Source organism: Podarcis raffonei, chromosome 5, assembly GCF_027172205.1.
Source record: "Podarcis raffonei isolate rPodRaf1 chromosome 5, rPodRaf1.pri, whole genome shotgun sequence".
In the NCBI taxonomy this organism is placed as follows: domain Eukaryota; kingdom Metazoa; phylum Chordata; class Lepidosauria; order Squamata; family Lacertidae; genus Podarcis; species Podarcis raffonei.
Window position 1 is genome coordinate 77,524,354 of NC_070606.1, and position 25,340 is coordinate 77,549,693.

Sequence of the window (25,340 nt, forward strand, 5' to 3'; positions counted from 1 at the left end):
ATATTTATCAGTATCCAAAAAATTCCCATTATCTCTGACCGCTGGTCCTGCTAGCTTGGGATGATGGGAGTTGTAGTCCAAAAACAGCTGGAGAGAGACCCAAGTTTGGGAAACCCCAGTTTAAACAATATGCCTTTGTACTCTGATCGTTCTTCCCCCACTATCCTTCTCTCGTGTTATCTTCATTTCCCCTAATATTATGTTGGGTTGGTTTGTGTGCCCTCTAATGTAAATCCCTTATGAATAAAAAAAAAAAAATAGAAGTCATTCGAATATGAATGACACAACTTTTACAAGTAATTCGAAGCTTGGTTTCACCTTTACCCTACATTTTCAAACTTTGCAGCTCAAGGTCACTTTCACTTTGTACGTCTCACATGCCCTTCCTTCCAGCGACTGACTCACTTCCTCACTTCAAGGTTTCCTTCAATACTAATTCATTCTCCCTTTGTATGACACCATGCAATGTTTGTCTTTCCTGTATTCTTTAGCTTCCCAAGCCGCCGCCCCCTTCCCTCTGATTTTGACTCATTTCAGAATAAAGACTTGAATAATATATTGGGCTGAAAGAGTTCCCTTGTGAAAATAACCTGTGAGCAATTCTTTCAGTGCAGTCGTAACTTGGATCCCAAACGCCTTGCGAGTCGAACGTTTTGGCTCCCGAACGCCGCAAACCTGGAAGCGAGTGTTCCGGTTTGCAAACAGTCTTTAGAACCTGGATGTCTGATGCAGCTTCTGATTGGCTGCAGGAGCTTCCTGCTGCCAATCGGCAGCCGTGCCTTGGTTTCCGAATGTTTGGGAAGTCAAATGGACTTCCGGAACGGATTCCATTCAACTTCCAAGGTACAACTGTATTATTATGACCTTAAATGAGAATGCTCCTAGCAGAAATGAGAGTAGGTTAATATCTATTTGACTGCTGGATAAAGTTTACAAATTTGGCAAAGGATAGGTTCCCAAAGGCATGTTTATGAGAATAATAATTGGTTGCCCATTTGGTCTTAGTGCCTTAAATGAGCCATGCCCATATTTTTTCCACAAACTATTTCTTAGAATCAGAAATCCAACTGTTAAATCGGAATGTGCATGCACACACAGACTTTATCATCTAGCTCAGCAACGACTGACTGACAGAAGCTCTCTTGATTCTTGAGAAGAGATCTTGCTCATATGTAAGTGTTGATGCATATACAACAGTCTCCATATTGCAGTGTTTCACCATATTCTTTTGCCATACTAGTTTTAGCCAGTAATTAAGCAGATATAAGTTTCCTTTCTCCTGCATAAAAAAGATAAAAGCTGCAGGCGGTGACACGCTTGGGATTTTAGGAGAAATTAGAAACGTTACTGAAAACTTCCCTGCAAGTTGTAAATCACCAAACTCAGTTTGGGAAACTGTTTAAAATCCAACCTAGCACCTCCATTCAAAACTCAGCTTTCTTCCTGAGGTCCAAAATGTAGCTGAACCTTTTACCACAAGGGCAGCCAACATGGTGCCCGTGTGCACAATGGTGCCCTTGAGGTCTTCCCATGGTGCCCGCAAAGGATCTGAATGCCCCCGTCCCCCCCAAGAAAAGCACATAGAGATTAAGGAGGAAGCTGGAAGAGCAATGCTTTTCCCACTTCCTCGTTCAGCTCTACCTGTTCCCCAAGGCTTAGATTACCGTATTTTTCGCTCTATAAGACGCACCTTTCCCCCTCCAAAAATTAAGGGGAAATGTGTGTGCGTCTTATGGAGCGAATGCAGGCGAGAGTGCTCCTGCTGCGCTCCGGAGGCTTCGGGCAGCTATCGCTGAAGCCAGGAGAGCAAGAGGGGTCGGTGTGCACCTGGCTTCGCTTCGCTGGAGAGGCACTGAGCAGCTTTCCCTCTCTGCGCAGCGCCCCTTCAGCGAAGCGGGAGGAGAAATGGAAGGGGCTCCATTTCTCCTGCCGCTTCGCTGAAGGGGCACTGTGCAGACAGGGAGAGAATTTTTTTTTCTTGTTCTCCCCCTCTAAAACTACGTGCGTCTTATGGTCGGGTGCGTCCTATAGAGCGAAAAATACAGTAATTCTAGTAGATTTTACTTTCATCCCAATCCCTAGGGGAAAATAATGTGAGTATGCACATACTTTCTTTCTGTCGTTCAGTATGGGACTGATCTGAGGGGAGAAGAGACCAGAGGGTGTGGTGCCTAAAACCCAAATGTGCTGATAGGCCTTAAAATACAGTGAGCACTGTTTTACTGTTTCACCTGCATTTTTGCAATAAGACCTGCACCAGCTGTTGGTACTTCCAGGAGGCTGCGGAAAAGACTTGCCATCATTGCCCACCCTGCCATTTGAATTTTGCTGTAATTGGAGGAGAAATGTGAGAGCCTATGTCATCTAGCCTGTATGTCAGCTGTATGGCATCTACCCCTCTCCTCTGAACTGCATTTATGAAACATTCCTTGGCCAGTACCAGAAACTTTATTGTTGCTTAACTTTCATTTTTGCCTTGTATTTATGCAATTTAAGCCTAGATATACATATATAGTATGTATTTCCAGTGTTCTGATGTATTGAAGGTTTGCTGTAGCACAGCTTGTTGTGGGAAAGCAACATACAGTATAAGTAAAATCAATCAATATTTGGGCAAGGTCCAAAATACTAGACCTACCTCCAATAAATGCTAGAGGGAGCAAACGCGAAGGCTTACTTTAACAACGCTGCCACTTTAAAAGCAGCCATTGTTTTCGGCAATAGCCCCTTCCTGCCCCCACCCCTGGTTGCTGGCATGCTGTAAATGTCACAGCGCCAAGTGATATCTACTCTTTTGGGAAACACATTTGTCACACAGCACTCGCTTGCTGCAGCATTTGCTTTCTCGCTCACCAATTGAGAATGGAAGGAACCGCAGAGCCTGGTGTTTTGTTTTGCTCCTCTTTGCCAGCCAATACTCTAACCCTTCATGTAATCTGGACCAAACCCACTGGAAATGCCCCTGTTTTCTGCAAAGGGATTTGAAATGCTGAACCCTGCCAGCTGCTTCCTGTCCCTCCTTAGCTACTGGGGGTGGGGGGAATAAGGAAGCAAAACAGCACAAAGTACAGTGGTACCTCGGGTTACAGACGCTTCAGGTTACAGACTCCGCTAACCCAGAAATAGTACTTCGGGTTAAGAACTTTGCTTCAGGATGAGAACAGAAATCCTGCTCTGGCGGTGCAGTAGCAGCAGGAGGCCTCATTAGCTAATGTGGTGCCTCAGGTTAAAAACTGTTTCAGGTTAAGAACAGACCTCCAGAATGAATTAAGTTCTTAACCCAAGGTACCACTGTACTGAAGCTGAGGTCACACAGAAAGGAAAAAGCAAGAGCGGACACATGAAACACAGAGATAGATTTCAGGTTGTTAGAATGAGAGATGTTCTAACTTTGACTGTCTTGGCTTCCCCCCAAAGACTCCTAGGAACTGTAGATTGTTAAGGCTGTTGAGTGATTCCTTGACAAAATACAGTTCCTGCGATTCTTTGGGAGAAGCCATGCCTGTCTAAGGTATGGCTTTAAATGTGTGGTTTGGATGTGACCAACGCCACCCAGTGATCTTCGACGCTGATTGAGGATTTGAACCCTCATCTCCCAGCTTCTTGTCCAACACTCTCTGTCAGGTATACTGGGCTTCTCAGAACTTTAGCTTTCAAACACCCCACTTCAAACACATAATTGCTGAGCTTCCAGTGGCCTCATGAAAAGTTTGAAAGCATGTAAGCAATGATTCTTGAAGTTTCACATGCATGGGCATCGCTCAATCTCTCCTCACTCGATTAGTCAACAGAGTGACTCATAGTTAAGCACATAAACTGCCTTCACTGAAAAGTCCTGGGAGGTGAAGAAAACTATCTGTAGTGTGGTGTTTGCGCCACAATGCCTCTTCCCAACTGAGAGTCATTACCTGGCGTTGCAGTCAATCAATCAATGACCACGCTTGCATCCAAAGAGCGCTCACTTCCAACAGATTTGCACAACAGACAGAAACAAGTAACTGGGCATTGCTGCAGAGATTTCCAGATACGATGCAGAGCTCAACTAGAGGGAACAGGGACTCAAATATGTCAAACGATGCAACAGAAGGCATTCGATGCTGCCTGGAAAACTGATCAAAAGGTGCATGGTGCATAAATCTGAAACTCTGCAGCTGCACAAGAGAGAGAGGAATGTTCTATGCAAACATTAGATGTTCAAACTGCCTGAAGCTAGAAGCCAGGGAGTGCCCTGGATTGCCCTTCTGGTGCCATCCTGGCGAAGGAAAAGCATTTCAACTTCATTCAAGAGCGTGGAAGTGGACTCTATTTGGAGGGGCGGCCTCACTCTGAGATACATCTAAATGTGCTCCTAGTTCAAGGAATTCAAGGGAAAGCTGCACTTAGCAAACATGGCTTAACTTCATAAGGTGTGGAAAGCTGCTTATTTATTTTTAAAGACTGGTTTATAATTAGCCCCCAAATTTCAGCTATCCCTGGAAAAAATGTCTAAGGCTTTTTATAGGCCTAGAAAGCTGAGGCAAGTATGAAAAAAGGAGAGAGATTCTTTTTATACTTGGATTCAAGAGAGTCATTCACTATCCATGTATTCAGACATTTAGAATATACCGTATTTTTCACTCTATAAGACGCACCAGACCACAAGACGCACCTAGTTTTTGGAGGAGGAAAATGAGGAAAAAAATATTCTGAATTTCAGAAGCCAGAACAGCAAGAGGGATTGATGCGCAGTGAAAGCAGCAATCCCTCTTGCTGCTGTGGCTTCTGGGATAGCTGCGCAGCCGGCATTCGCTCCATAAGACGCACACACATTTCCCCTTACTTTTTAGGAGGGAAAAAGTGAGTCTTATAGAGCAAAAAATACGGTAATTGCTCGTTGCTTTCTTGGGCGAAAGTAAGCATTCTATACACAGTTATAAACAAAATCGGTACATCAGGTAAACCACCTTCAGTTTGTGAATGTACAGATTTTGACCCCAAATCTGACCATTATCATGCACACACCCTGAGTATTTCTGCCTAGCTGGAATATGTCCTTAAACGCTGAAAATGCTTCTTGCTTGCCTTGCTTGCTTGCAAGGTCTACTGTACCAAGCTAAAATTCACATTTGTAGCTCTGGCCACTTTTGCCTCTTATCCCTACAGCCACAGCATTGCGGCCCCTGTTAGCTTGCTCAGAGGGGAATGTGGCCCCGGGGCTGAGAAAGGTTCCCCACCCCTGATTCAGAGTCTGCTGGAACCAGGACATGCCAGTGTCTCTGAAAAAGAGAGGTCACTGAAGCAATGCAAAGCTGCCACATTATTGATTGAAAAAGAAGGCAAACATTTGTAGGGATTAAATCCTTTAGAGGGGTAAAAACAGGAAGCGGGGAGTACGAACCCAGCATAATTCATGGCAAACTTTAAGAGAGAACAAAATCTTCACATAAGCTTACGGAAAGCTTAAGACAGGTAAATCCTGAAGTTTGGTCGGTGACAGCAATCCGCAAGCATTGTGTCAGCAGCAGGTTAGGCAAACCTGCTCTTCAGGCGTGTCAGGCTTCTGTCAGAGTTCCCGGTTGCAGACAGGAGCATGTGGTTCTCAAAAAAGGGGCTTCTAGGCCAGGTAAGTGAAGGCCAGTACAGTAAGGTCTCAAAACAACAATGACAGGATGCAAGAGTACCTTACTGCAAAGTTATTTACAGCTTCTGACATCCTTAAACTAGAATGCAGATTCTGAAAAACATCCTATTGTCATTTTATTCGTCACAAAAGAATATTCAGCACTCCCTCTATCAGTGAATTCATTCATTTATTTATCAAAACATTTCTGTACTACTCTTCATCCTATTTGGATTTCAGGGTAGCATACAACATAATTTTGCAAACTAAATTGCACTGTAATGTAAATGTAATAATAATAATAATAATATTAATAATAATAATAATAATACCACCTCAGCAGACCAGGATTTGTAAAAGATTAAAATTCCTGGCTTAAATTAGAAAAATAAAAAATAAAATTTGGCCTGACTCCAAAAAACTTGCACCATACGCAGGCCTCTCCTTGGTAGTGGCGGCCGCCCTGTGGAACGCCCTCCCATCAGATGTCAAGGAAATAACTATCTGACTTTTAGAAGACCTCTGAAGGCAACCCTGTTTAGGGAAGTTTTTAATGTTTTGTCATGTTTTTAATATTCTGTTGAGAGCCGCCCAGGGCGGCTGGGGAAACCCAGACAGATGGGCGAGGTATGTATGTATGTATGTAATAAATAAATGAATAAATATCGCCATCGTCGTCTTTGGGAAGGACATTCCCTGATGAGGGGGTCACTACTGAAAAGGCCCTGCCTCTTGTACAACTTGCCGCTGATAAAGAAAGCATCTGGAGAAGAGCCTGAGCAGATCTTAAAGCAGATATTATTATTATTATTAATTGTATATACTGCCCTACACCTGGAGATCTCAGAGCGGTTACTGTTGTGCCAACAGGACCAGAACCCAAACCGGGCCGCTGAAACCCTGACAGTAGGTGTAGTAGACCAATGTACTTTAATGGTCTGACTTGGGATAAGGCAGCTATCTATGTTTCCATATAACTGGTGATAAAGGGGAGGTGGTGGAGACATGCCAAAACAGACTGAAGAGGATTGAGCATGCTCACTAGCCATGGAAAGTTGACTTTAGGTTGGAAAATGAAAATGGATAACAGTGAGACACGGGTCGCCTGGCTTGAGCTCTGAACAAAAGCACTCCTGTTGGGTCAGTCATACTTGTGTATATATTTTGGGAAAGTCAGTGTGTCACATTAGTCCCTAATGCACACTCAGTTGAATGTTCAACATAGATGGGAGGGGGCCGTGGAGCAACAGCAGCACCCCTCTTTCTCTCCCTCATGCAATGGGGAGAGGCAATGATAAGAAGCTGCCTGGTCCCCCAATGCTTGGCTGAACAGCTGAGGGTTGGATAAGTGAAAGGCTAAATCTGTCACCTCTCCCCCCCTCCCATAGCCGTTCAACCAAACAGCTACAGTGACAGCTGTAAGGAGGGAAGGGGCAGCAACATGGCTGACACTGCCTCTTGCCGGATGAGAATTTTTTCTCCGCCCTTCGACTGTGGTTAGTGCAAGTTAAGAGCAAGGGGTCTCCTGGTTGGACCACTTTGCAGAGCGAGCCTGAGAATCAGAATCGAGGCAGTTAGGGGCCAAACGCTACATTCCCCCGCGGGGTTACGTTTCCTTTCTGAACTTCCCACTTGAAAAGATCACATGTCCTCCAGCATTTTGTACTAATGACACACACGCGATATTTTAAAAGAGGGACTAGCTTCTAATCCCTCACTTCCACTGCATCCTAGCCAAGAGAGGGAGAAAAAGAACCAGGGGTGGTGTTTTTTCTCCCCACAACCAGCAGGCAGCAGCATGAAAAATATTGCCAGTCCTTTTCTACTACTTGCCAGCTGTAATGATCCATCTCTCTGCACCAGTCTCTGTTTCCTGGATTTAATATTATACAGGCTCATGAAACCAGATTGGAATATTTACTCAACACCTAAGCATTAATTGTTTTATAATAATAATAATAATAATAATAATAATAATAATAATAGAAGAAGAAGAAGAAGAAGAGGAAAGGAAACATAGAGATTTGCAAAAATCTCCTATTTTTGTTTAAGGGGCTATTATAAACGTACATATTGTACACAGCTACCACACGGGGTTCCTTTATCAGGGCTCTGCCGTGTGTTCCTGGGACGGAAGGGAGAGTGGATTTTGCGGCTGGGCTACATCAAAGGAAGGCGGCTTTAGAGCAAGTGGGAAGTTGATGACTCATCAACTTCAGCAACCCACATGTTTTCACTCATTTACTGCTCTTCACAGGGTGACAGCTTACATTGTCCTGCACAATAACCCCCGTCAAACAGCTTCCACCTCTACAGAGCCATTACTAAACATTGGGACATCTGTTTACAGAAAACCATTGCTCAACTGCTTTTGTTGTTCTTGTTGCCTTCTGGAAAAAAAAGAGGTGTTCGTCGTCCCCTCACTATTTCTCCCTCAGAATCATCAACACACGCTTTCCTTTCTTCTATGGCAGGGTGGCCAACTCCCAAGAGACTGCGATCTACTCACAGCGTTATAAACTGGCAGTGATCTACCCCCTTTTTTGAGGTTCAGATCAAAATGTGGAGCTTTTTTTTAGGGGAGACTAAGTTGTTGAGTGATCTACCTGTTGGACGTGCCTGTTCTATGGTATTACTATGGTGATGGTTGGCAGGCAATTACAGGCAACATCTCTGGAGCAGATAATTGACCTTAAGGCCAAATGCTGTGAGTCAAAGGCCTCAACTCTCTATCAGACTTTCCAGCACTTGACAGATATATTAGGCAGAGTTGTGAGAAAAGCAAGAGGGAACAAGCTGGGATGAGAGAGGGAAGAAGAGGAGGGATGTTGTGGAACGGCCTTCCCTGGAAAATAGCATTTGGAAACATTTACTTTTCTGCATGCACAAGTCCATGTGAACATTGTTGTCACCCAGTCTCCCATTCTCAAAAAATACTTTTAACGAAACAGCAGCATCAAATGAGGATACATCTGGGGTCTTTCTTTCGGTGGCGCTGTGGGTTAAACCACAGAGCCTAGGACTTGCCGATAAGAAGGTCAGAGGTTCGAATCCCCGCGACTGGGTGAGCTCCCGTTGCTTGGTCCCAGCTCCTGCCAACCTAGCAGTTTGAAAGCACGCCAAAAAGTGCAAGTAGATAAATAGGTACTGCTCTGGCGGAAAGGTAAACGGCGTTTCTGTGCGTTGCTCTGGTTTTGCCAGAAGCGGCTTAGTCATGCTGGCCATATGACCTGGAAAAACTGTCTGAGGACAAATGCCGGCTCCTTCGGCCTGTAAAGCAAGATGAGCGCTGCAACCCCATAGCCGTCTGCGACTGGACTTAACTGTCAGGAGTCCTTTACCTTTTTTAACATATCCTTCTGACCCTCTCTTTTCCCCCCAGGACTTTGTGATGAAAGACAAAGATGATGGTGAGGAAAGTGGTATTATCTTGCTGCTCTCAGTTTTGCAAGGCAAGCTCCGACCAAATAGTATGGGAAACAGCCCTACTGGAAAAATTAACTAATAAACTGAAACTGACACGGGGACAAACAGAAGAAGACACCTTCACCCCGGTATGGCTCCCCTTTATCACATACACAGCCCAACAAGACAATGACAATAATCCACCAACAGCATACAAATCAATATGGCTAACCTGATCCAAAACACCCACCCACCTCACTCACACACGAAAACAAAGATCACCACAGCCAATCACAAACAAACAATCACACCCTACGCCAACCCCAAACTCTCTCACTACCAAAGGAACACAAGTGAACAACACAAACAACGCTGACACCAAACTCTACATACACTAAGCGTAATAGAAACACTGCCACCCGACCCCACCCCCATCCATCTTCCCTCTCTCCACCCCCCCTTTCTTTTTTCTTTCTTTTTTCTTCTCCCCCTAATGCCTCAACAAATGAAACGGATTTGTAAAAATGTTACATGGGGAAAAAAAATACGAGGCATTACACTTCTGTAAAACAAGAAAATCCTAAATAAAATATTAAGCACCCAAAAAAAAAAAAAAAAAAAAAGCAAGGCAAGCTCCGGCCTGCTCTGTATACAATGCGACCACTCCCTTGACTGAAAGGCATACAAACTTGCTCACCTCAAGTGCTAATCTCTGCCTCTTCACCTGCATATATATCAGTGCCTCACTGGGCAGGAAAATGCAGCAACAGCCCCCCTCCAACTACCTCAGGAAAAAGACCAGCCCTTTTGCATTTGCAGCTCCACTAGAATTCGATTCGCTGCATTTCTGAAACACATGTTAAGTGGTTGCTCCTTTTTTTTTTTGTATTTCATTTTAACAGCACTTCAGAGAGGTATATAGTATCTGGGAAGTGAGTGAGACTGGAAATATATGTACATTGTTATTGGGACCAGTTCAGGTTACTTGTAGTGGTGGCATACCCTCCAACATTTCTCCGGTGAAAATAGGGACGTTCCATTCCATAATGATAATTTCACTATTTATATCCCACACACCTTACTTGGCTGCCTCAACTACTCTGGGTGGCTTCCAACATACATACAGTGGTACCTCTGGTTACGTACTTAATTCGTTCCGGAGGTCCGTTCTTAACCTGAAACCATTCTTAACCTGAGGTACAACTTTAGCTAATGGGGCCTCCCACTGTTGCCGCGCACCGCCACATGATTTCTGTTCTCATCCTGAGGTAAAGTTCTTAACCCGACGTACTACTTCCGGGTTAGCGGAGTCTGTAACCCGAGGTGTTTGTAACCCGAGGTACCACTGTAAAAACATAATAAAACATTAAACATAAAAAAAACTTTTCCCTGTACAGGATTGCCTTCAGACGGCTCAGGGGTTGGATAACTCCATACCCTCCAACATTTCTCCAATGAAAATGGGGACATCCTAAGGAAAAGCGGGATATTCTGGGATCAAAACAGAAACCAGGGACGTCCCTGGAAAATAGGGACACTTGGAGGGACTGTTGTGGAAGGGTGCAGTAGATGACATAGCATAAGGGGCATTGTGGGAAATTTAAATGGTGACTTGCTGGCCCAGACTTCAGGGCAGGTATCTGGGCCTGTGGGCACTGTCTGGGAGGTGGGGGCCCAGCAATTATCTAAGAGCAGGGATGGGGAACCTGTTGCCCCTCAGATGTTGTTGGGACTACAGCTCCCATCCTCCCTAACCATTGGCCATGCTGGCTGGGGCTGATGGGACTTGGAGGCAAGCACCATTGGGAGGGTCACATGCTCCTAGCCCCTGTGTTATATCCCTAGCTCTATAGTTCCCAAGATTCAGTGGGGAGAGGAAATGAATGTTCCGTGTGTTTAAAGCACTGATGCAGATATTCCCTGAGAAAACTGGCTTTCCCAAGGCCAGCCAGTGTGCATGTGGATGAACTGGGGGTTCTCCTCTAAAAGCTGAGGAAAGGGCACTAGTGACAATATAGTCAAGCGGTAAGACAGCACATCAGCTCTTTAAGAACAGATTAAAAAATTGCCAGAAAGACCAAGATCTATAGGATCCTAAGGCTACTCATCCCAGAATATTGCTGCGCCTTATACCATACAGTTAAACTTATTTAACGAAGCTACGAACATGAGTTTGACCAAACTGCGGGAGGCAGTGGAAGACAGGAGTGCCTGGCGTGCTCTGGTCCATGGGGTCACAAAGAGTCGGACATGACTAAACGACTAAACAACAACAAAACTTATTTATTACCACATTTAAGGGGCCTTTGACACAGCAGAACCAGCAATTCCTCTAAGACAGGCAAATAGCTTTCATGGTCTGTATCTGTATTGGAACTGTTTTTCAGATGTTTTTATTGTTTTATTGTTTGGTTTTTTGCTATCCTGGGCTCCTTTGGGATGAAGGTTAGGATAGAAACTATACTACTACTGCTAATAATAATAATAATCATACAAATTTGCTGCCTGCTGCTATGAATACATAACCTTGATTCATTCATTACAAAAGCGGTGTTGGCTATAGAATGGGATGGTTGGTGTGGAAATAAAAATCCACCAAGGAAGTGGAAATAATAGAATTTTCTGCATTTCATTTAATCCGATCAGGGAAAGCATTCTGAGCCAATTTCACAATCGTACCCTTTTTGACAGCTGCTGAAACCAGCATAAGGCTCAAGTGGGTGGGGGCTTCCACTTTGGCTCAGAACGCTCCCCCAGACCGGATCAAATTCAGCCTATCACTCTTCAGAACAGTCCCTGCTTCTCCAGCATTTGCAGGGACATTTTATATCCTACACCTGTCTCTTTAAATCCACAGACTCTGGTCGGCACATCCATTATTGTCGTCATCGTCTTAATCCAGGCAGGGCCAAGACTGTCTTATGTTTGTTTGAAAATATTTGTATTGTAAAAGTGGCTCTGTGATGATGGCGGTGGCGCACATCCAAGAATTATCAAGTTTTCCCGGGTATCAAGATCTGCTTCTTTCCTATCCATGATCGAAAAACACAGTTCATTATGCACGCAAGCTGACGGGAAAGTCTTCTGTGAAGGTGCCGTTGAAATAAACAGGGATGATGGAGGTGCACAGCCCATGCAAGAGCTGCAATTGTCCATAAATGAACACAAAGAGGAAACATCCATGTTTTCTCCTATGTGAACTGGTCCAGCTCTCATTTGCATCCAACATCCTCCTCTGGGTGCTGCTGCCTTCAGAGATTAGGCAGCTGGCAACAGAGGAGAGAGAGTCTTTCAGTGGCAATGCCTTGCTTCTGAAATGGCCTTGCCAAACAAACATGGGAGATGCCAAGGCTAGCAACATTTAGACGTCAAGTCGTGACTCTTTTGCTCTCTGGGGATTTTAATCGTTAGCGACGATGACTCGCTTCGTAAATGAGTTTTTACTATTTTGATTGGCTGCTTAATTGCTCATTGACTGTTGCTTCTGTTTGTGTTTGGTTGTGCTATGTTTTATAGCTATTTATGTAAAACAATTTTTTTCTGACATGGATTTTTATTGCTTTCGCTTCCTGTGAGCTGCTTCACGGACTGGAACATGGGACAGTGGCAAATAAGAGGGGTTGTGTAGGCAAATTCCGCTGGTGAACTTCCACCAGCAAGTCACAGCTTCTATTCTTGTCCTGCTTCTCAAGGGTGCTTGTGTGCTATTTCAATCGGGCCAGAGCGCTTAAGTTTTGGTAAAGAGACGATTTAGAATGCAATATGGAACAAAGAATATAAGGGGCCTGGAGAGGTCCAGGTTTCAGGTATGTTTGATATGGACAACTAAGAACAAAACGAATGAAGTCAACACATCTTGGTTTGAACATTTCCAAATCAGAGTATGCATTTAAGAGAAAATACTTGCTTAAAGCTGAAATCCTAAAGCTGCCCAAGGGGCAGCTGGGTGGGGGGGCTTAGGAAGAGGGCCATTCTGTGGACAGAAAGGAGAGGACTGGGAAAGCGCCATGTGTAGAGATATATTGCCTGTCGCTGGCAATAGGTCTTGGAAGAAGATGTGTTGGGGTGAGTCATAGGAGACTTTGGGTCCACTGGGAAATTGGCCAGAGTGAGTTGGGAAGACTTGGGAAGTGGGGGCTCTTCTGCCACACCCACCAATCCTACAAAACCTTGGCATTGCTTGGTAAGTAATGTGACAACAGGATGGTGTAATTGTCACATCTTTGATCTAGGCCCTGGGAGGCCAGGGTTCAAATCCTACTCTGGCCATGAAGCTTACAGAGCGACCTTAGGCCAGGCACCATCACTCAGCACAACTTACTTCACAGGGTGATTGTGAAGAGAGAGAAAACAGAGAGAGGGAGAAGCATTTATGCCACCTTGAGCTCCTTGGGGAAAAGGTGCAATATAAGATAAAAATAATCTCCAAAACAGGAAGAAAGATTTGTTATGAAGGCTGGCTTGGCCTTATCATTATGTCCAGCAAAAGAATGCTAATGACTTCTTTAATGGCTCAAGAGCTTGCCCCCCACAACCAGCAAAAAACAAAACAAAACAAGAAACAGCTAATGGTTGAGGTGTACGAAGAATGCATGGAATGTGAGAGCCATTTTGAAGAAGGCTCTCATTCCCTCTCTTCTTCCCTTCCCCTCTCATCTCACAGGAGCTGGGTGGTTGGGCTTGTCTGGCCTTACAAACCTGTTACGAGTTCTTTGGGAGTATCAACAAGCACACACATATATATATCTGGTTGCAGTATTAGAAACAAAGATGTAAAAGCCAAATGGCACCTTAAACTTATGTTACAGTCGCCACAGTGATATGTCTAGCCACGTTTTTTTACACGATTACAAAGCAAATGAAGACAAGAGGGGAGGGGGTTTAGCTGAAGATGGGATAAATGCTGTGCACAAAAGACAAGTTTAAAAAAAAACAAAAAACAAAGATGAAATCAAGTGGAAACGCAGTCTAGAAGAGATGTGGCTGCAGTTTCATTCTAGCCAAAGTAAAAAACAACAACACCCCAAACCTCTTTTACTCAGTTAGAGAGGATAGTTTGCCAAAACCTGTAACTTTATAAATTTGTGAACAACTTTACATAGAGAATTTATTTGGTTGTTTTTGCAATTTGTGGTATTTGGAGGGTTGTAATCATAGGCCTTCAAACTGCTCACACACATTTAACTATCACCTAATAGTTATATCCAACCAAGTCCTTCCATTTGCACAAGGACTTTCACTTGTGCAATGAAATTGCTCTCCCTTTCCTCCTCCTTATGTGCGCCCCCCCAAATCTATTCTGGGGGTTCCCACAACCCCCAAGAGCTGATCTGGGGGTATATGGAAATAATGAAATGAAATGAAATGAAATGAAATGAAATGAAAGGGAAGGCAAGTTCCATCGTACAATCAAGAGTCCTTGCACTAATGGAACCACTTCATTTGATACAATCTTAGGAATCTCTTCATGCAACCTCATAGAATCATGGAATCTTAAGAGCTGGAAGGGACCCACGGATCATCTAGTCCAACCCCCTACAATGCAGGAATCTCAGCTAAAGCATCTGTGAGATAGCTACCCAACCTCAGCTTAAAAACCACCAAGGACTAGAGGCCACAACCTCCTGAGCAGGATGTTTCCACTGTCAAATAACCTTTGACAGTGAGACTCAATTCCAGTCTCACAGCCCTATGAATTCCTGGTCACAGAGGAACACCGGTTTGCCCTTCTGTACATGCCTGAAGCTTCCTTGCCCCTTAAAGGAGCTGTCTGATTATGTCTGTCCTTAACACATGATCACAAAATACTTGTCGGCCCCAGACAGGGTGTTATAGCAGACAGAGGACCGAGTTCAAATCCCTGCCCATCCTTCAAGCTTGCTGTGGTCACCACATCAGACTAATCCGTGGCTGCTTTGAGTTCTTTGGATGAAGGTCAAGATAACAAATGTGATAATAAATACACACACACCAACGCTAACTACCTTCTCATGGTGCATAGTCACAGCTGCGGCAAAGCACTGTGGGTGGCTTGACTCAATACCGCGGAACAACTGATGGGAAACCGAGTCCCAAGCATTGAAAAAAAGAAGAAGACAGCTGCTAGTTCTTATTATTTGCTAACTTTAGCCAGCTATTCATCTTCTGGTAACACATCACTCACAGTTAGGAGTGCAAGCTAGAACTTCCCAAAATAACAGTGCAATCCTATATGTGTCTACTCTGAAATAAGTCCCGTTCAGCTTTGTGAGCCTTACTCCCAAGTAAGCAGGTAAAGGATTTCAGGCAAAGACAAATGCTGTGGGGATGTGGCGTCCGTTATATCAAGTTTGATTAAACGATTGCGTTCCGTGACAGGTTCTGCCCTTTATGCTTTTAGGAATTTGACCAGTTGACTATATGGCCTTCCAAACAAGGGCCATCTGTCGAAATTATTCACACAGATAAATGGAAGAAAACTCAAAAGGAGCAGGAAAGACTATTTATGTATGCAACCATGGCTGTACAGATGTTACTGGCCCAGAGATGAGAAGAAGATAAAGTTCCTACCGGAGAAGAACAGCAGATTAATTTAATGGACTATGCTAAAATGACAAAAATGACCGGAAGAGTCAGAAATCAGGAAGACCAAAATTTTAATAAGGAATGGGGAAAATTTATAACTTAAAGACCACTGTAAACACTTGAAATCATTAGTAGGATTGGAATAGAACTTGTAGTTTGATTTTGGACATAATGGAAGAAGTAAAGGGTTTGGATAATCATAAAATATGCAGGAGGAACTGATTAATAATAGGACCCACATAGGAGAGGATGGAAGTCTAGGAGATTCCTTCAAATCTCGTTTTTGTGATTTATGCTTGAGATACCTCTGTAAAATTTGAAGCTGAAAAATCAAATAAAAATATTTTTTAAGAAAAGAAAACTCAAAGCAATATAAAAAGAAAATATCTGTATTTTACTGAAATTCGTTGCTCCGTATGAGGCATATTTAAGCAGAATAGAGAAAGGTGCCTGAGGAGAAACAATTGAACTTTTGGTATTTTCTGTCAGGAGCTGGTTGGACACAGAGGAACGGTGAGAGGAACCAGGCGGGGAACCCCCAAGGAAAGAAGGCTTAAAGCCAGGGGATTGGGGGTGGGATGGCTGTGAGTGGCCACAGGAAGGAGAGGAGGTTGCAGAAGCTGAAGAGGTAACAGGGCTCAGTGAGAAGGGAGAGTCTGTGGCAGAGAGAAGTCCAGAAGCTGAAGCAGGAGAGGGCAAAGAGGGAGGCCAAGAGGCAGAGATGGGTCAGGCTGGTGAACAAATGCAGGTGTCTCCTCCTTCTGCTGTGATAAGCTCTCCTCTCCCCTGGTATCCCAGGACCAGGAGAGGCATGAAATGGGAGGAGCAAATACAGGCATGCTGGTGTAGTCTCCAATTGCTTGGGGGAAAACCCTGGAGAAGAGACATAGGCAACTGTGGGGAGATGGGGACCTTTAGTCTCAGCAACTGCTTCACAGGGGCAAGAACATGGAAATGAGTTGCTGTGCTCATTAGGCCTCACGCTCCTGTCTGGACCCCGTTTTGCTAATAAAGAGTTAACTACAACTCACTCAGAGCGCTCCTGCCATCTTTGCACTCTGGACGTCAGAGCCCCTTTTGTGTCACAAGCTGCTGGGCCTATTTAACCAACTGTGTCACAAGTCCAATTTATCACTCAATTAACTGTCATGACAAGTTCTTATTCTGAAGTGGAACATTACTGAATTGCTTCAGCATCTATTCTCCTACACAAACTACTAATTAAAACCATTGCTTTTGCGAAAGAAATGCTCTTTTCCTGAGCTAATTTTAAGAGCATCTGCAATTATGAACTTTTAAAGAATGCCTCAGTAATTTACTGGTTTCATTGTCAATGCTGTGGACTTAAAAACATTAAACTAGTTATACAAATGGAAACAAAACATTCTTTGAGTTCTATTGACAACTTAACCTTTAAAGTTTGGATGAAATCCCAATTTTTCAGAGAAGAGGAGGAAAAGGGTATTGAATGACACTATATAGCATTGTAGCAGGGGGGTTAAAAGTTAAATGCTCACAGCACATAAGTTTAATACATTTCTTTGGCCCACTGCTTTTTGTGTAATACACGATGAATGAAGCATTATTACATCATTAGAGCTATCACTTGATTGATTAATCAACTAAAACTCATATAATTAAATCACACACATTATATAAACCTTTAAAAAAATCCATCTTGTCTACTCAAGTGTTCAGTGGCCCCTGATATTACTTTATCTGGTTTCAGCCGTCCTTAGATCATTCCACTATTTATTGAAAAATATTATCAAAAGTATATTTGCAGGTTACTATGAGCCTTTTTCAAACAGTAAATAAAATAATAATTTGCATGTGAACAAAACAATTGTTCTGAGGTGAAGGGAACCTGCTCTCTTTGTCTTTATAGCATACATTCACATCTCACAGCAAGAACCAGATTAAAAGATGGAGCAATTGTCTGAAACCGACAAAGCACATGGCATACCCCCCCCCCAAAGAATCCCAGAAACTGTAATTTGATAATTGTAGCTCTGTGATAGGTAAACTACATTTCCCAGGATTCGGGGGGGGGGGGGAGAGAGTCATATGCTTTATATGTATGGTGCACACAAAGCCTTGATATAAGCCTTCTTATGTTCCTGCTGCACATGAGGGAATCAGTAACGTCTCTTCTTTTTGTAACGACAGTGGTACCTCGGTTTTCGAACGTCTCAGCTGACAAACATTTCGATTTTAAACGCCGTAAACCCGGAAGTAAATGCTTCGGTTTTCGAACACACCTCGGAAGTCAAACATGCCACATGGCTTCCGCTGAGTGCAAGATCCTGAGGCCTAGCTGTCGGCTACAGTGGAACCTTGGTTTATGAGTGTTTCGGAACCTGGGCATTTTGGTTTTTGAACTCTGAAAACCCAGAAGTAATTTCTTCTGTTTTCTGAACACGCCTTGGAACTCTAACGGCTTCTGACGCGCGTTTCTCCATTTTTTTCAATGGATTTTGCCAACCGCCCATTGCGCCTTGGTTGTCGAACGTTTCAGAAGTCGAACGGTCTTCTGGAACGGATTACGTTCGACAACCGAGGTTCCACTGTAGTTGCCGACCAGCCCTTCATGGCCTTGTGGTTGCCTGTCTAAAAACCAATGAACGATCCCCAGAGGTTGCCAACTGTTTGGGGCCTGTGTGCACATTTGGATTTTTTGACCACCTCCCCCTCTCCTGGCACACAGTCCAACAACAAAAAAGTGCACCCACACCTTTCAGTTTTTCAAAAGACCGGTGTGAAAAGTCAGATCTAGTAATTAATCTGAGCCTTAAAAATCACAGAGCTGGAAATGGGAAAGACCGTCACTCTTCCAATTTCCTCCTCCAACTCTGTGTACTGTTCGGGGGGGGCATGGGCATAGCCAAGGGGGGCAGTGGAGGCAGATGCCCCCCCATCAAGTAAAACAATAGAAATACTTAACTAACTGACCAATCAATTCTGCCCCCTAACAAAAGTCCTGTCCCCCGCACAAAGTCCTGCCCCCCCCCCAACAAAACTCCTGGCTACTCCCATGGGGGGGAAGGTAACCCCCCCTCAGCACCTCCTGACTAAGGGTGCAGTGAGTCAGGAAAGGTTGTGGGTGGGCCCATTGCACCTAAAGGTTGATGACCCCATGTAGACATTAACACAATCCTATGTTTACCAAATTCAGACTTCCGAATTTGCAGTACAGTGGTACCTCTGGATGTGAACGGGATCCGTTCCAGAGCCCCGTTCGCATCCTGAGTAGAACGCAACCTGCGCGTCTGCGGGTCGCAATTCACCGCTTCTGCGCATGCACGTGATGTCATTTTGAGCGTCTGCACATGCGCGAGCGGCGAAACCCGGAAGTAACCCGTTCCATTACTTCCGGGTTGCCACAGAACGCAACCTGACAACGCTCAACCTGAAGCGTATTTAACCCGAGGTATGACTGTACAGCTCAACCTGAAGCGTATTTAACCCGAGGTATGACTGTACAGCTCAACCTGAAGCGTATTTAACCCGAGGTATGACTGTACAGTTACAGACTCCGCTAACCCAGAGGTAGTACCTCGGGTTGAGAACTTTACCTCAGGATTTGAACAGAAATCGTGCATTGGCAGCGGGAGGCCCCATTAGCTAAAGTGGTACCTCAGGTTAAGAACGGTTTCAGGTTAAGAACGGACCTCCGGAACGAATTAAGTACGTAACCAGAGGTACCACTGTATTTTTCGATTACGCCTGCAAAACGAAGGTTTGGAAGGGAGGCATGACCTGCAAAAGTCTGTTTAAAGCTCCATCCTGAGGGTACATTTATCTTCACTTTGTTAGGAAAGCCACAGAGAAGGCTTGCTATACAACTTGTGAAGCAGCACCAAGCTCATGGCTGGTGGCAGCAACTTTCCTCTCCGGGCAGCTGCCATGGTCCTCTTGCCCTTTTTAACTGTGTGGGCTTTGGAGGAGGCTGCTTTTGTCAAGCCTTTGACAATACGTGACTTTGTTACTTGGATCACAGGCTGCGCAGGCCTGGTCAGAGAGGGGCAATGACGAAACAGACTCCAGAGGATTCCACAACACCGTTTCTGCAAGAAGGCTGCAGAGCGCTGCTCAGACTTTCCTGTGACAAAATCCTCCTTTCCTCCCCATTCTACTCAGATTTTCCAAATGCCAGCACAATGGGCTTTCAGGAATTCCATTTCTTTCACAAACAGTTTTGCTTCCTTAGATGATCAGCGCGATGGCTCCAGAGCCGTAGCAGCTGTGCAAAACAGGTCTTGGTACTAACCAGAGCTCCGCTTTTGCCAGCAAGTCCTTCTCATGCAGCTCCAGATTTCAGGATAATTAACTGAGAAAATGTGGGGCAAGGAGAAGGGGAGAGACCGCACTTCTACTCTGGATCGCTCTGAACTAGAAAAGCATTTTTCATGAGCTCTAACCGTGGTGTCAGCAAGAGAGTTAGGCATTTAAAAAAACTGAGCTGCAAAGCGTGCCTCCTTCCCCGACAAAATATATATTTTGCAACATGTTGACCTTTAGCAATTTGCACAGCAGTATTTAAACCAAGGGTGGGGAGCCTCTTTTCTATGAAGATCCATGGCAAGGGTGGGAAACTGTTAAATAGTGGCCCAGGGTGAGAACTTCAGTACATAACAGAAACCTCTTTTTCCGTCTGAGATCCACATTCCCTTCTGAGCAAGGTCACATGCCAGAGGGTCTGGGCAGAGGCAAAAGCAGATGGAGAAATTGAAGTAGTTTTTTTTGGCTTTGAACAGTTTACGCTCTCTGTCTTCCATCAGGGCAGGCGAAAGGTATTATCAGAGTCCAAGGAGGCTGTGAGAAAAGCAATGACAAACCTAGACAGCATCTTAAAAAGCAGAGACAACAGCTTGCCAACAAAGGTCCGTATAGTAAAAGCTATGGTTTTCCCAGTTGTGATGTATGGAAGTGAGAGCTGCACCATAAAGAAGGCTGATCGCCGAAGAATTGATGCTTTTGAATTTTGGTGCTGGAGGAGACTCTTGAGAGTCCCATGGACTGCAAGAAGATTAAACCTATCCACTCTTAAGGAAATCAGCCCTGGAAGGACAGATCGTGAAGCTGAGGCTCCAATACTTTGGCCACCTCATGAGAAGAGAAGACTCCCTGGAAAAGACCCTGATGTTGGGAAAGCTGGAGGGCAGAAGGAGAAGAGGACGACAGAGGACGAGATGGTTGGAAGTGTTCTCGAAGCTACCAACATGAGTTTGACCAAACTGCGGGAGGCAGTGGAAGACAGGAGTGCCTGGCGTGCTCTGGTCCATGGGGTCACGAAGAGTCGGACACAACTAAACAACAACAAAAGGAGGCTGTGAAACAGAGCCCATGAAGAAGGGCATAGCCTGGGGACAGGGTGTGGGACTGGCATGGTATAGAGAGCGTCTTGAGAGTCAGATTGAGGGGGCTATGTACCGGCAGGTAAAGGAAGTGCACACCTGGCACATCCAGGTTGGGAATGGAGAAGCTGGAACTGCTCAGCCTGGGAAATGGAAAAAGAGATGGGGTTGGCTCCAAAGTCTACCCAGCAAGCTGGCAAAGTGAGAGGACCTGGCTGAGGGTTGCAGTTGCCAAGGAGGTGGCTGAGTTGGCAGAAGCAGCCCAGGCAACCAGTTTTTGCAAGGGGTAATGGGTCTAGTTCCCCATGGAAGAAGCTGTGATGGCAGCTAGTGAAGAAGGGTGCAAAGTAGCCCTAGGCTTTTCCTTGCATTACACATCTGCCTTCCCTGGCGATAAACTGATTGATTCCCATGTGGGGTGGGGTTGGGGGGAGAGAGAAGAGGGAGTACAAATAGCTAGACTAATCTGCGAAGTTCAGAATGTTAGCCTTTCACAATCTCAAAAACTACTGTGTATCCAGGAAATCCTGCCAGACAGTCACTGTTTGCAAACGGCTGGGAAATATGGTCTCTTGCCATCGAAAACAGATGAAAGGCAGGCTCTGGTTAAACGACCAAGCCTTTGCCCAAATGAAGCCTTTCCAAAATAAAGAGAGTGTCTGCTGGCTGCTAGCTGACCTCAAATGAAGGAGGGCGACGGGTCTGTGCCAACACGGAGCCTTACCTAATTAAAGCGTGAGGAGAAGGAGCTGAAGCAAGGCTTGTACCAAAGAGACGAGGACGCTCTTGCCAGCTTTGACACTGCGGTGGAGACGAAGCCCTAAACTGCCTCCTTCTAAAGAAGGGTTGGTGAATCCCCCACCAGTCTCTCTAGCCGACTACCACCCTTGTTCTAAAGCAAAGCCGTCTTTTACAGTGGTACCTCAGGTTACATACGCTTCAGGTTACATACGCTTCAGATTATAGACTCTGCTAACCCAGAAATATTATCTTGGGTTAAGAACTTTACTTCAGGATGAGAACAGAAATCGTGCGGCGGCAGCAGGAGGCCCCATTAGCTAAAGTGGTGCTTCAGGTTAAGAACAGTTTCAGGTTAAGAACAGACCTCCAGAACGAATTAAGTTCTTAACCTGAGGTACCACTGTATTCCTATAAGGCAGGGTTTCCCAAGCTTGGGTCGCCAGCTGTTTTATGGACTACAAGTCCATCATCCCTGACCACTGTTCCTGCTAGCTAGGGATGATGGGAGTTGTAGTTAACAACAAAAGGGACCCCACAAGCCTGAAATCTGCCCAGCCCCCCACCCCGAACTATATTTTAATGGTTGTGCAGGGGTACCACCAGAAAATCTAAGCTTGAGAGGTTTCAAAATGTCATGCTATGAAGGAAGATGGGAACAATCTTCTGAAGAGCAGCGTGGCAGGTTACAGGCCTGTGGGTGGGGGCACAGACTGCAGTTTCTCAGTGGAACAGGGAAAGTGCTTTGTATATTGTTTTATATTTTTCATGACCAAAGTTGGAAAGCAGCACCATGAAGGGTACCCCCCCCCCAAAAAAAAACCCCAACAGAACATGGACATATGCAATATGGAAGCCAGTAAGTCACACTGGGGCTGTGTACACTCTCCTCCCCACCTCTCTCACACACTTGGAGCACACTCCTTCCCTCAAAGAATTCTGGGTACTGTAGTTTGTTAAGGGTTACTGGGAACTCTGAGGGGCAACATTAGAACGCCCAGAATTCTTTGAGGGAAAGAATGTGCTTTAAAGGTTATAGCGGGTGTGTACACAGCCTAGGTAACAGTGAATTCATTTCAGTTTTTCAAAATTAAAGCAAACAGTGGAAAAGGAAAACACAACAGTCCGTTCCATTGAAATGATGCATCGGTTGGGGGGAGCTTTGACTGCTTGCGCATCCTGATGGCAGAACTCAAAAAGAAGTTCTTGCTTTTCTCAATTTTCTCTTTAAAATGCCAGCTATATGCCATGTTAATTGAGGGCAGGATCCAAAAGACTGACCTGGTTTAAATCTCACCTCTGTCGTTTGGAGGTCAGTCTTTCTCTCTCTTTCCCATCACATCTCACCTCCTCCAATCTATAGTCACACTGACCTGGTTATATACAGATTGCTGAGATAATAATGTATGTGAAGTTCTGCGAATGCTCTAAAGGAGGGATGGAGGAGTTCGTGCCTGAGGGCCAAAGTTAGCCCTCCAGGCCTATGTGACCGATGGGTCTCTCCCTAGACTATACCTCAGACTGCACCTTTCCCCCCACCCCCAACCAAACTTACTCCATGCCCTCCTTAAGAGCTTTCGCCTGGCTGAAACGTGCCTAACTGCAATAGCACCCCTTGCTTTCTTGGCTGGAGAGGCCGTTTGAGGGTGCATGTGAGGAAACCTCTGAGTTGTCCCCGCCTACTTTTGCCTCGGCTCACCCCTGCTCATCAGCATTATGTCAATACTAAATAATAAATGTAATACTTCCGCCCTGGTATCCATATAAATGAACATCAGGTTATAAATTGCTTTTAATAATAATTTCTAACAGATCAACACAGAGCAGCCATTCTACGAGCCATTCTGCTATTGGTTTTTTTGTTTGTTTGTTTAAAGGAAGGGCAATTTGCCTTTGCCAAGCAGGGTTAAGAATATAAAGTCTCTCTTTTTCAAGCTGTTAGAGTGCCATGACCTCCAATCTATATCATTTCTGTGCCCTGGAGGCCATGACCTACATTACAGATGAAGTCAGAAGTGAACTTTTATTTAAAACATATTCCACACAGGCAGCATTATATTATGCAGTTTTTCTGGTTTACTTTGTCAGGGGTGTGGAACAATAACTGGCATTTTATGCATATGTTAAGAGATAAAATATCTATATATAACATCTCTCTCTCTCTCTCTCTCTCTCTCTCTCACACACACACACACGCACACAGTCCACAGCTGAAGATTTGGACATATTCAAGGCATTTTTTTGAAATACAGAGACTTGTTCACATGCTATTTTAAATAGTTTCAATAACCCATGGCAACAACCACCCAAATATTTGTGCTTTCAAGTAGGTATAGTTAATTACTGTCCATGTCTTGTTACACATGTACTGCATTGGTCTTTAGGAACTGGACTTTCCAAAGATTCAGTTTAAGTTGGAACATTATTTCCTGTATCCTGTTTTGTTCACTTAGAACAGCCTTGCCCAACTTGGTGCTAAGTATTTTTGAACCAGAAGTACCATCAGCTCCAGGCTTCCCTGTGAACCAACCCAATTTCACGCAGGCACAGAGGACCTTGCCTTGCCACTGTCCCACCTGGAAATGCACCCTGGCGATCATTTGCTTGGAAAAGTGGCCACATCAAGATCTTCTTGCATACATAAAGCTTGCACACCAGCAGGAAAACATGTGTGGCCGTGTGTCTTCCGGGTAAAATTGCCAGCATTTGCCGGCAAGAAATAAAATTTTAAAAATATAGCAACGAAAGCATTCTTCCATCAGTTGCGTGTGTCTTTTTTTATAGCTCCTTTGCAGTTGGGTCTGGAAGCTGCAGTACAACTGCAAACAGCATATTAGACCTCTGCACAAAGATCTGTACTGGCTGTCATTTTCCCATCAGGCCAAGTCGAAGGCTTTCTTGTTGGCACTTAAATCCCTTAACACCTTGGAACCAGTTGATGTGCGGGATCACTTTGCCCAATATGGGCCAATCTGACCGTTTCAACACACGGAGCTTGTACTCTTGCAAACACCCTATGACGTTCGCTCCACATCTGTGAGACATCAAGCTTTCCGTGTGCTTTGGAACTCCCTGTCTATTAACATAAGGGAGGCACCCTTGTGGTACTGTTCCAGGAGCCTAAAAATCGTTTCGTTTTAGCAGGCCCATAAACATGTAAACCAGTGGTGCATGCTCTGTTTTTAAACACAGCTGATTTTATTTGTGTGTCAATAATTGTTTTATATTGCTCCACATATGCCATGGAACTGCTCTCCTCCCTCTGTGCACCCCACTAAATCTGTTCTGGGTCCCCCCCCAACCCTCCATAGCATATACAGGGAGGGCACAGGGTGTGCACAAAGGGAGGAGAGGGTAGGGAATTTCTGTAGCCAAAGCATAAATCTTTGGGCTAACGGAGCAGTGGCATTGGCTACCGCTGCCTGCAATTAAGTGGCTTGTGCAATCTTCTTAATACAGTAAGTATTACGACTGAAGGATGCACTGAGGCAATAATGATGTTTCCCTGCCACAACTGGGTGTGAAAGTGCTTTGACATCGGACCAATAGTTGCCCAATTGCAAAATATTTAGTGCTTTAAGCACAAACCAGCAAAGAATCATCAGGGGTTTGCAAACTCTCATGATTCTACAATGAACTTTACAATTCTATGATAATTCAAGAATTTCACCCAATCT

At 44.6% G+C, this 25,340-nt stretch overlaps 1 protein-coding gene across 1 annotated transcript in view; it reads right to left on the reverse strand.

The window, feature by feature from the left end:
* The window catches only part of WWTR1 (WW domain containing transcription regulator 1), an 85,599-nt gene that overhangs the window by 30,592 nt on the left and 29,667 nt on the right, over positions 1–25,340 (reverse strand). The window lies entirely within an intron of this gene.